Below are 9,648 nucleotides of genomic sequence, written 5' to 3'. Positions count from 1 at the left end.
TTGAGATCAAGTCGAGCACGATTTAGATGATACAGAACTCAGTTCAGTTTGGGGGTTCTCCCACAGAAGACCTCAACATGTACATCAGGGATTTCATCGAGATCTGCGACACTTTCAAGTTCAATGGGGTGACTGAAGATGCTATCAAGCTGTGACTCTTCCCATTTTCTCTGAGGGATAAGGCAAAGTGTTGGTTACATTCTCTACCACCAGGGTCTATCACCACATGGGAGGATCTTGCTAAAAAGTTTCTCACTAAATTCTTTCATATGGCGAAGACTACTGCAATCAGGAATGCTCTTACTCAGTTTGCATAACAAACTGGAGAATCTCTGTGTGAGGCTTGGGATCGATATAAGGAGATGCTAAGGAAGTGCCCACATCATGGCATGCCTGACTGGATGATTATAAACTGTTTCTATAATGGATTGGTGCTACTTCTAGACCCAAGATTGATGCAGCATCAGGAGGAGCCTTGTGGGCTAAGAGCTACAATGAATTGATCGAACTGATGGCTGCTAATGAATACCAGAATCCTTCTTAGAGGCTAACTCAGGGTAAAGTAGCAGGGATTTTAGAGTTGGATGCAGCAACTGCTATAGCTGCCCAACTTAAGGCTTTGACGATGAAGGTAGACACTTTGGCTAATTATGGATTTAATCAAATCACTAGTGTTTGTGAGCTTTGTGCGGGGGCGCATGAAACTGAGCAGTGCGCTATTTCTAGCAAATCAGCTCAATTTGTGAGCAATTTTCAGAGATCACAACAACAAGCTCCAGCCATTTATCATCCAAATAACCGCAATCATCAAACTTCAGCTGGAGTAACAATCAGAATGCGGAGCAACAATCTTACCAGCCATACGCAACAAAGCAGTATAACCCTCCTGGTTTTCAGCAATCGCAATATGCCCCTAGGCAACAACTTCAACTTCAGCAGTTACCGCAAGCTAATAAAAAATATGAATTGGAGGAGTTGAGGCTCATGTGCAAGAGCCAATCTATGTCTATCAAGACCTTGGAGAATCATATTGGGCAAACTGCGAATGCATTACTAAATCATCAACCTGGCACGCTTTCGAGCGATACTGAAGTGCCAGGCAAGAAGGAAGCTAAGGAGCATGTTAAGGCAATTACATTGAGGTCTGATAAGGTTGCGAATCCTGAAAAAGCTAAGACTCCAGAATCTGAAGTTGAGGCTGAAGAAGAAGAAGAAGTGCAGAAGGAAGGAGAAGTGGAACCAAGGAAGACTACCGTTGAGCACACTCCTCCTGAGGGTAATACAGGGGAAAAACAGATATATCATTCATTTCTACTCTCTCGACGAATATTGCTCATCCATCGAGTAGTGATTGTATCCCGACGGATAAGCTTGACAGCAGTTATCCGTCGGATAACAAATCCACTCACTCGATGGATATTACTCATTCGTCGAGTATCTTTGCACAGCTTCAAATCTCATATATTTCAAGTGCAGAATATTTAGTGGTTGTACAGTCACTCTTAGGATTGAGAGAGAAGAGTGTTTTGAGTGAGAGTCTGGGTTGCTCCCAGGAAAAAGGAGAGGAAATGAGTGAAACTCTGTAATCCATTTCTTCAGGATTGGCAAAAGAGAGTGAGAGGAGTCCCACCTTAGTAGGTGAAGGTGAGGGTGTGAGGGTGGGGAGCCAGGGTGAGACCCTGATGCAACAAAAGAGAGAAAATGAGAGAAATGCAGGTACTGGAACTATAAGGATGGATGTCATTGCTAGTGAGTCAATGAATGTCCAGGATGTAGACAGGGAAGGACTATCTCAGCATCCTAAAGCTGTTATAGATTCTACTTCCCTTGATGCCGAGGCATTTACTCACCCTGTTCCAGCTTATCAACTTCTAGCTGAACAGGGCAATGATAATGCAGAAAAGATGTTGAATTTGGTGCATACCACATAGTCCATGATGAGAGCTAAGGATGCCATCACAGCTTTGCCTTCTACAGCTGGTGATGTGGACTATGAGACTGGTGGTTCAGCTGATTTCTTTGGTGATGGGAGTGGGGATAGTGAAGATGAAGCAATGGACATAGGGGAGAAGTAGGCTCAAGTTCAAGATCAGGTATGCCATCATGGGCCTTCTCAAAGCACTGTGATGAGCATTACTTCAAGACAACCCTGATCCAGTAATCAATCAGACAAATACTGCTCTTCAAACCACTACCAATGCCAGCACCAAGAAGCTCCTTCAGGCACATCTAGCCTCCCTGCAACTTCAACATATCCAGGGCTTCCAGCATGCTAGGGATGTAAACACTATGAATGGTGATATTGAGGAGATGAAGAAGGCACTTTCAGACAAGATAGATTCTAAACTTCCAGAAGCTACAATGCTTGACATCAAAAGGAAATTAAGGAAAAAATCTGATCTGTCAACCAAGATAGATGCCTTGGACACAAGAATGTCAGCCATGGAAGCATCTTTAACTTCCATTCATCTTCATCAATCCCAACAGACAGATCTACTTCAAAAACTAGTGGCTGCTCAAACCCTCTCCTCTACTCAACTTGATGATAACAAAAAGGGGGAGAAAGGACCAAGTGAGGGGGAGAGGCTTCAAATTCAAATCAGCAAAGTAATTGTGCCTTCAATTACTATCTCAAAGCCATCAGTTACAGATAGTATAGATCCGATCAATGCAGCAGCAGCCAACATAAAAGCAGCTGATAAGGAGAAGTTGAGTTTAGTCAACTGGGAGAAGATTGATGAGGAAATACAGAAGAAGTTTGAACTTGTCAAGGAGCCAGTTAAGTCAGCCATCCATCACTCTCAAGTCAAGCAAATTAGTGTGAATGAGATGAGCATGAGCTATCTGGAAAGAGGACAACCTTCCTGCATCAAATCTCCAAATGCTGAAATAATTCTTAAACCAAGGGTGAACTACTCAAAATCATCATTGAAGAACCCCTTGGATACTGTGTATGAGACACCCAAGCCTGATAAAAAGAAGCTTCTATCAAGATCAATTACTTTCTACAAAGATCCAGCTGATTCAGCTTCTAAAAGGAGAATTTCCAAGATTTTCAGGAATGGGAAAGAAATTTGTGTGGTGGCTGGACATCCTCAATTTTCTCAAGCAAAGAGAGAAGAAAAGGCTAGATTGAAGCAGGAAAAGAAGCAAGCTGTTCTAGATGCTAAAAAGGCTAAATAGAAGAAAGAGCAAATTGCTATCTTAGCCAAGTGATAGGGATAAATAAATTATGATTGTATAATTAAATACTGCATTAATTGTACAAGCTGTGGGCTACTAGGCCCAATAAAAAGATATATGAAACTCAGACCAGAAAGGTTAAGCCTGATGGACCAGATCAGGCCTGATGGAATAAAAAAGGCCCAAAAGCCCTAATTATTAATTAATTTCGTAATTAATTAATAAGGGAAAAATCAGCTATTAAGAAGAGTCCCGATAAGGATATAAATCCTTATAGATTAGCCTCAAGGGGACCTAAAAGGATAAGGGATCAGCTTCCTACTTCCTAGGACTCCTAAGTCTATCCTAATTTAAAGGCTTGTCCACCAAGTCTCCTATACCAAGTCCAATTCAAGGACCACCAACATCTATATAAGGGGTCTCACCCCCACCCATCAGAACTACGTTTTTTGACTTGATCCTTGGCAATCAGCAAGGTACGTAGGCATCTTGTTAAGGCAGATTGAGTCACGAAACACAAGAGCAGTCAAATCGAGCCTTGGAGCTCACGTTCCTTAGTATTAAATACAGCAATTATATATAGTAGTTTTAATCCATAACATTTGGCGCCGTCTGTGGGAAAAAACGGAACAACAACCATGGCGAGAACACGGAGAACAACCAGCACTCTGGAGGAGGGAACACCATCAGGGACAACCCAGGTGATTTCATCAACCGTGGAGGTTCCTCCCCATTCAACTTATGCATCTACTCAGGGGGAAGCCCAGACAGGGGCAACTCATCCTCAGCTACAAGGGACAACTCCTCCGACTATTCAAGGTACGAATCCTCAAGTTCAACAAATACATATACCTGTGAATTCTCGACCCGTCGGGTATGAATATTCAACTATTGTTACTACTAACCCCCCTTATGGGATGCCCCTTCACCCTGAGGTTGGAGGAAGTGGATATGCTGGGCGAAGCGAAGCACGAGGGCGGTCGCCCCCCTATATACGAGGTTTGGATCCTATCCCTGAGGATCGGGAATTTTCTGGTCCATACACTGAGAGAGACTCCGAATCTTCGGATGATGAAGTGGCCCCGAGAAGGAGGCGTCCTGGAAAAGAGCCAAAGGCCGATGGAAGGCAACGCCCCCAAAGCACCCCAGGGGCGAATCCCCAAGAAGTGCAGGAAAAGATCAGGGCTCATGAGGCTGAAATCCAAAGGCTGAGGCGTGATTTGGAGGCTCACCAAGCCACCAGACCCCACATACCTCCTAGGGGGAGAAATCCTCCTCCTATCATAGACCTGGATGGTCCGGTAAGAAGAAGGGCTGCTGTCCCAAGAACTGATCCAAGCAATCTCCTTCCCCTTGGAGATCCTGATGATCCAACTCCACCCTTCACAGAAGAGATAATGAATGCCCATATCTCAAGGAAATTCAAGATGCCCACTATCAAAGCCTATGATGGCACGGGAGACCCCGCTAATCATGTTAGGACATTCTCTAATGCACTGCTGCTGCAACCCGTAAATGATGCTATAAAATGTCGGGCCTTCCCTCAAACCCTGTCGGGTATGGCTCAAAGATGGTACAGTCGCCTATCCCCAAATTCTATTGGATCATTCAGAGAATTAAGTCAGGCTTTTATTAAGCAATTCATCAGTGGAAGAGTCCATGAGAAAAGTTCAGCATCTCTTATGAGTCTTGTGCAGGGAGCTAAAGAATCCTTAAGAGATTACCTAAATCGTTTTACAAAGGAGGCTTTAAAAGTCCCAGACCTTGATGATAAGGTAGCCATGATAGCACTGCAACAAGGAACTAGGGATGAGTTTTTCAAGATGTCTTTGGCCAAACGACCCCCTGAGAGCATGTTGCAGCTCCAAGAGAGGGCAGGGAAGTATATCAAGGTTGAAGAAAGTATGAGGAAGACCGTAGTAAGTAATGAGCCCACTGGAGGCAAGAAACGAAAAACTGATTTGGAGTATATCGCTAAGGATAAATATCCTAGAACTGAACAAAACCCTGATTCAACCCCCAAGAAGGGAGGACCTGGGCAAAAGTTCACTGAATACGCTAAGCTGAATGCTCCCAGAAGTCAGATTTTGATGGAGATTGAGAAAGACAGAGATATTCGCTGGCCTAAGCCCTTGAAGACTGATCCCGCCAAGCTAGATAAAGGCAAGTATTGCAGGTTTCACAAAGATGTTGGCCATGACACCGATGAGTGTAGGCAGTTGAAAGATGAAATTGAGTTTTTGATTCGAAAAGGAAGGCTGAACAAGTATACTGGAGATGGAGGAGACAGAAACAATAATGGAAGGAAGAACTTTGAAGATCGTAGGAGGGACCAAGATGATCAGGGGCGGAATCCCCAACCTAGAGGACCAGTTATAAACACCATTTATGGAGGGCCGAGACCTCGAGGGCCTGTGATAAACACGATCTTTGGAGGTCCAACTGCTGCTGGATTGTCCAAAAATTCCAGAAAGGCATATACTAGAGAGGTTATGCATATTGTTGGAGAAGCCCCGAAGAGGGCCAGGACAGAAGTAACATTGGCTTTTGATGATTCCGACCTAGAGGGTGTGAAGTTTCCCCATGACGACCCGCTGGTCATAACGCCGATAATAGGAAATAGCCCGGTTAAGAGGGTCCTTGTGGATAATGGTGCTTCTGTGGATATCTTGCTCCACGACACCTTTCTAAGGATGGGGTATAACGACTCCCAGTTGACACCAACCGACATGCCGATATATGGATTTGCTGGAGTAGAATGTCCTGTGGAAGGGATAATTAAATTGCCAACCACCATAGGTACGGAGCCAAGGCAAGCAACGCAGATGCTAGATTTTGTGGTGGTAAAGGCTAGTTCAACTTATAATGCTATCATGGGGAGAACAGGGATACATGCCTTCAAGGCAGTCCCCTCTTCCTACCATTCAGTCATGAAGTTTCCCACCCGAAACGGGATTGGAGAAGAGAGGGGAGATCAAAAAATGGCTAGAAGCTGTTATGTGGCCTCTTTGAGGGCAGATGGAGTCGGGGGGGCAGGTTCTTCCTATTGAAGATATGGATGTTCGAGAAAATGATGAGAATAGAGGAAGGCCAGCAGAAGAATTGGTTTCGGTTCCTTTAGATCCCAAGAATCCTGAGAGGATGACTTTCATTGGAGCTACATTAGAGGAGCCCCTTAGAGGGAAGTTAGTGAAATTTTTGCAAGAAAATAGTGATGTGTTTGCATGGTCAGCAGCTGATATGCCAGGCATAGACCCGGAGTTAATTACCCACAAGTTAAACGTGGATCCAAGCCGGAAGACAGTGAAACAAAAGAAAAGAAATTTTGCCCCGGAAAGACAAGAGGCTATAAAGCAGGAAGTGGAAAAGCTCTTAGAGGCTGGTTTCATTGAGGAGATTCAATTTCCGGAGTGGTTAGCAAACCCTGTAATGGTGAAGAAGGCTAATGGAAAGTGGAGGATGTGTATAGACTTCACCGATCTGAATGATGCATGCCCTAAAGACTGTTTTCCGCTGCCTAGAATTGATACTTTGATTGATGCCACCGCTGGACATGAGATGCTGAGTTTCATGGATGGGTTTAGCGGATACAACCAGATCAAAATGCATAAGGATGACATTCCAAAGGTATCATTTATCACTGACTTTGGTGTTTATTGTTATCTTGTTATGGCGTTTGGTCTCAAGAATGCAGGAGCCACCTATCAAAGGTTGGTGAATAAAATTTTTAAGGATCTTATTGGGAAGACTATGGAAGTCTATGTTGATGACATGCTAGTCAAGAGTCTAGTAAAGACTGATCATATAACCCATTTGAGGGAAGCTTTTGAGGTCCTGAGGTACCACAAGATGATGTTGAATCCCACGAAGTGTGCTTTCGGAGTAGGATCTGGAAAATTCTTGGGATTGATGGTCTCAAAGAGGGGAATTGAGGCTAACCCCGATAAAATAAAGGCAATCCTGGACATGGAACCCCCAAAAACTGTCAAGGATGTTCAGAAACTCACAGGAAGGGTTGCTGCGCTAGGACGATTCATCTCCAAGTCAGGAGACAAGTGCTTGTCATTCTTCAAGTCATTAAAGAACATTAAAGACTTTGTATGGAGTGAGGAAAATCAGAAGGCATTTGAAGAGTTAAAGAAGTATATGGGCCAGGCCCCGTTGTTGGCCAAGCCAGTTCTGGGTGAAGTTTTATTCTTGTACTTGGCTGTTTCAGAAAGCGCCTTGAGCGCGGTGTTGGTTAAGGAGGAACTGAAAGTCCAGAAACCCGTATACTATGTCAGCAAAATTTTGCATGGTGCTGAGTTGAATTATTCAGCCATTGAGAAATTCGCTTTAGCCTTGGTAATGGCTTCAAGAAAGTTGCGTCCTTATTTTCAAGCTCACCAAATTGAAGTGCTAACAAATCAGCCACTGAGAAATATCATTCACAGTCCCAAGGCAAGTGGGAGACTAATTAAGTGGGCAATAGAGCTGGGAGAGTTCGATCTCAAGTATAAGCCACGTACGGCCATAAAAGCCCAGGCACTAGCTGACTTCCTGGTGGAATGTACCATACCCAACCAAGAAGTCGGGGGGCAGGAAGATACCATACCTCAAGATAAGGGAGTCGACAATGGGGACAAGGAGAAAGAATATTGGGTTCTCTATTTTGATGGGGCATCAAAAACAAATTCCAGTGGAGCAGGGTTGGTTTTGCAAAGCCCTGATGGATTCTTAATTGAGTATGCCATGAAGCTAGACTTCCCAACCACAAACAATGAGGCAGAGTATGAAGCCCTGATTGCTGGCCTTGGTCTAGCTGGGACACTTAGAGTCAAAAACTTAAAGGTCCGTGGAGACTCGAAGTTGATCATATCCCAGGTAAAGGGAGAATTTGAAGCAAGGGATGATACGATGGCAAAGTATGTTCGCCTAGTAAGGGCTGTGATGACCCAATTTAATGAATGCCATGTTGAACACATTCCAAGGGAAGAAAATGCTAAAGCAGATGCGCTATCAAAGTTTGCTTCATCTGAGATTGAAGAAAGTTCAGGAAGTGTGTACTTCCGTGTTTTGAAGACACGAAGCATAGATGTTAAGCTTGTGGCTCCCGTAGGCTTGGGGACGTCATGGATTGATCCCATCAAGGCTCACATTCAGACCGGTTGGTTGCCAAGCGATACAATTGAGGCACGGAAGTTAACTGTTCGAGCACTAAGGTACTCTTTGATAGATGGGATTCTATATAAAAGATCTTTCGTGGTTCCTTACTTGAGGTGTCTCAGGCCCGATGAAGCACGCTTGGCTCTTGAGGAAGTGCATGAAGGCATTTGCGGGCAGCACTTGGGGGGCAGGGCCTTGGCTCATAAGATAACTCGTTTAGGCTTCTATTGGCCAGAAATGATGGCTGATGCCAAAGAATATGTAAAGAAGTGTGATCGTTGTCAGAAGCAAGCACCAGTCGCCAGACAACCCCCCGAGATGCTGACCTCTATCAACTCACCTATTCCCTTTGCTATGTGGGGGATGGATATTCTAGGGCCTTTTCCTATGGCCACGACACAAAGGAGGTTTCTGATTGTAGCCATTGATTATTTCACCAAGTGGATCGAAGCCAAACCTTTGGCCAAAATCACAACTAAGCAGGTTGCACAATTCCTGTGGGAAAACATTATGTGCCGATATGGAATTCCCCGTATCCTCGTCACTGACAATGGAACACAATTCAACAACGAAGAATTCAAGAAGTATTGCGAAGAAAATGAAATTGAGTTACGGTTCACCTCTGTGGCTCACCCGCAAGCCAATGGGCAAGCAGAGGTAGCAAATCGGATAATCCTGGATGGACTAAAGAAGAGGATCGAAAAGTCAAGAAATAACTGGGTGGATGAGATACTTCCCATATTATGGGCCTATAGGACTACCTGTAGAGTCACGACAAATGCAACTCCTTTCATGTTGGCATATGGGGCGGAAGCGGTAGTTCCCGTGGAGATATCGCATTCTTCTCCAAGGATTCAGGCTTTTGATGAGAAAGAAAATGAGGAAGGGCAGAAGTTAGCCCTGGATCTAATCGATGAAGTACGAGATAAAGCACACGCAAAGATAGTAAAATATCAGAAAAAGGCTTCATTCTACTACAACCTAAGGGTTAAAGAGAGGTTTTTCAAACAAGGTGACCTAGTCTTGAGAAAAATAGAGGCTTCTGGTGTCGGCCAGAAAGGAAAGCTTGCCCCAAATTGGGAAGGGCCATATAGAGTCAAGAGCGTTCAGGGTAGAGGAACCTACAAGCTGGAGACTATGGATGGTTTTGAAGTCCCGAGAACCTGGCACGCACAAAACCTGAAGGTTTACTACGTGTGAGATGGTCGAAGTACGATTTTCACTCGTCGGGATGGCGAGTAGGTTGAAAAGCACCTTGAAGCTTTGCTTGCTTAGGATTTATATGTTTTAGTTTTATTACTAAATTTATTAAGACTTGTG

The 9,648-nt window shown here is 44.2% G+C and overlaps 1 non-coding gene across 1 annotated transcript; it reads right to left on the bottom strand.

The window, feature by feature from the left end:
• Window positions 1-284: 284 nt before the first annotated feature.
• On the bottom strand, window positions 285-391 carry LOC141663047 (small nucleolar RNA R71). The gene has a single exon (XR_012551134.1). It is a non-coding gene; the product is annotated as a small nucleolar RNA R71 (small nucleolar RNA).
• Between the last annotated feature and the right edge of the window lie 9,257 nt (window positions 392-9,648).

This window comes from Apium graveolens, chromosome 5 (genome assembly GCF_009905375.1).
Source record: "Apium graveolens cultivar Ventura chromosome 5, ASM990537v1, whole genome shotgun sequence".
Lineage (NCBI taxonomy): Eukaryota > Viridiplantae > Streptophyta > Magnoliopsida > Apiales > Apiaceae > Apium > Apium graveolens.
This window is presented reverse-complemented; position numbering and strand designations above follow the sequence as displayed.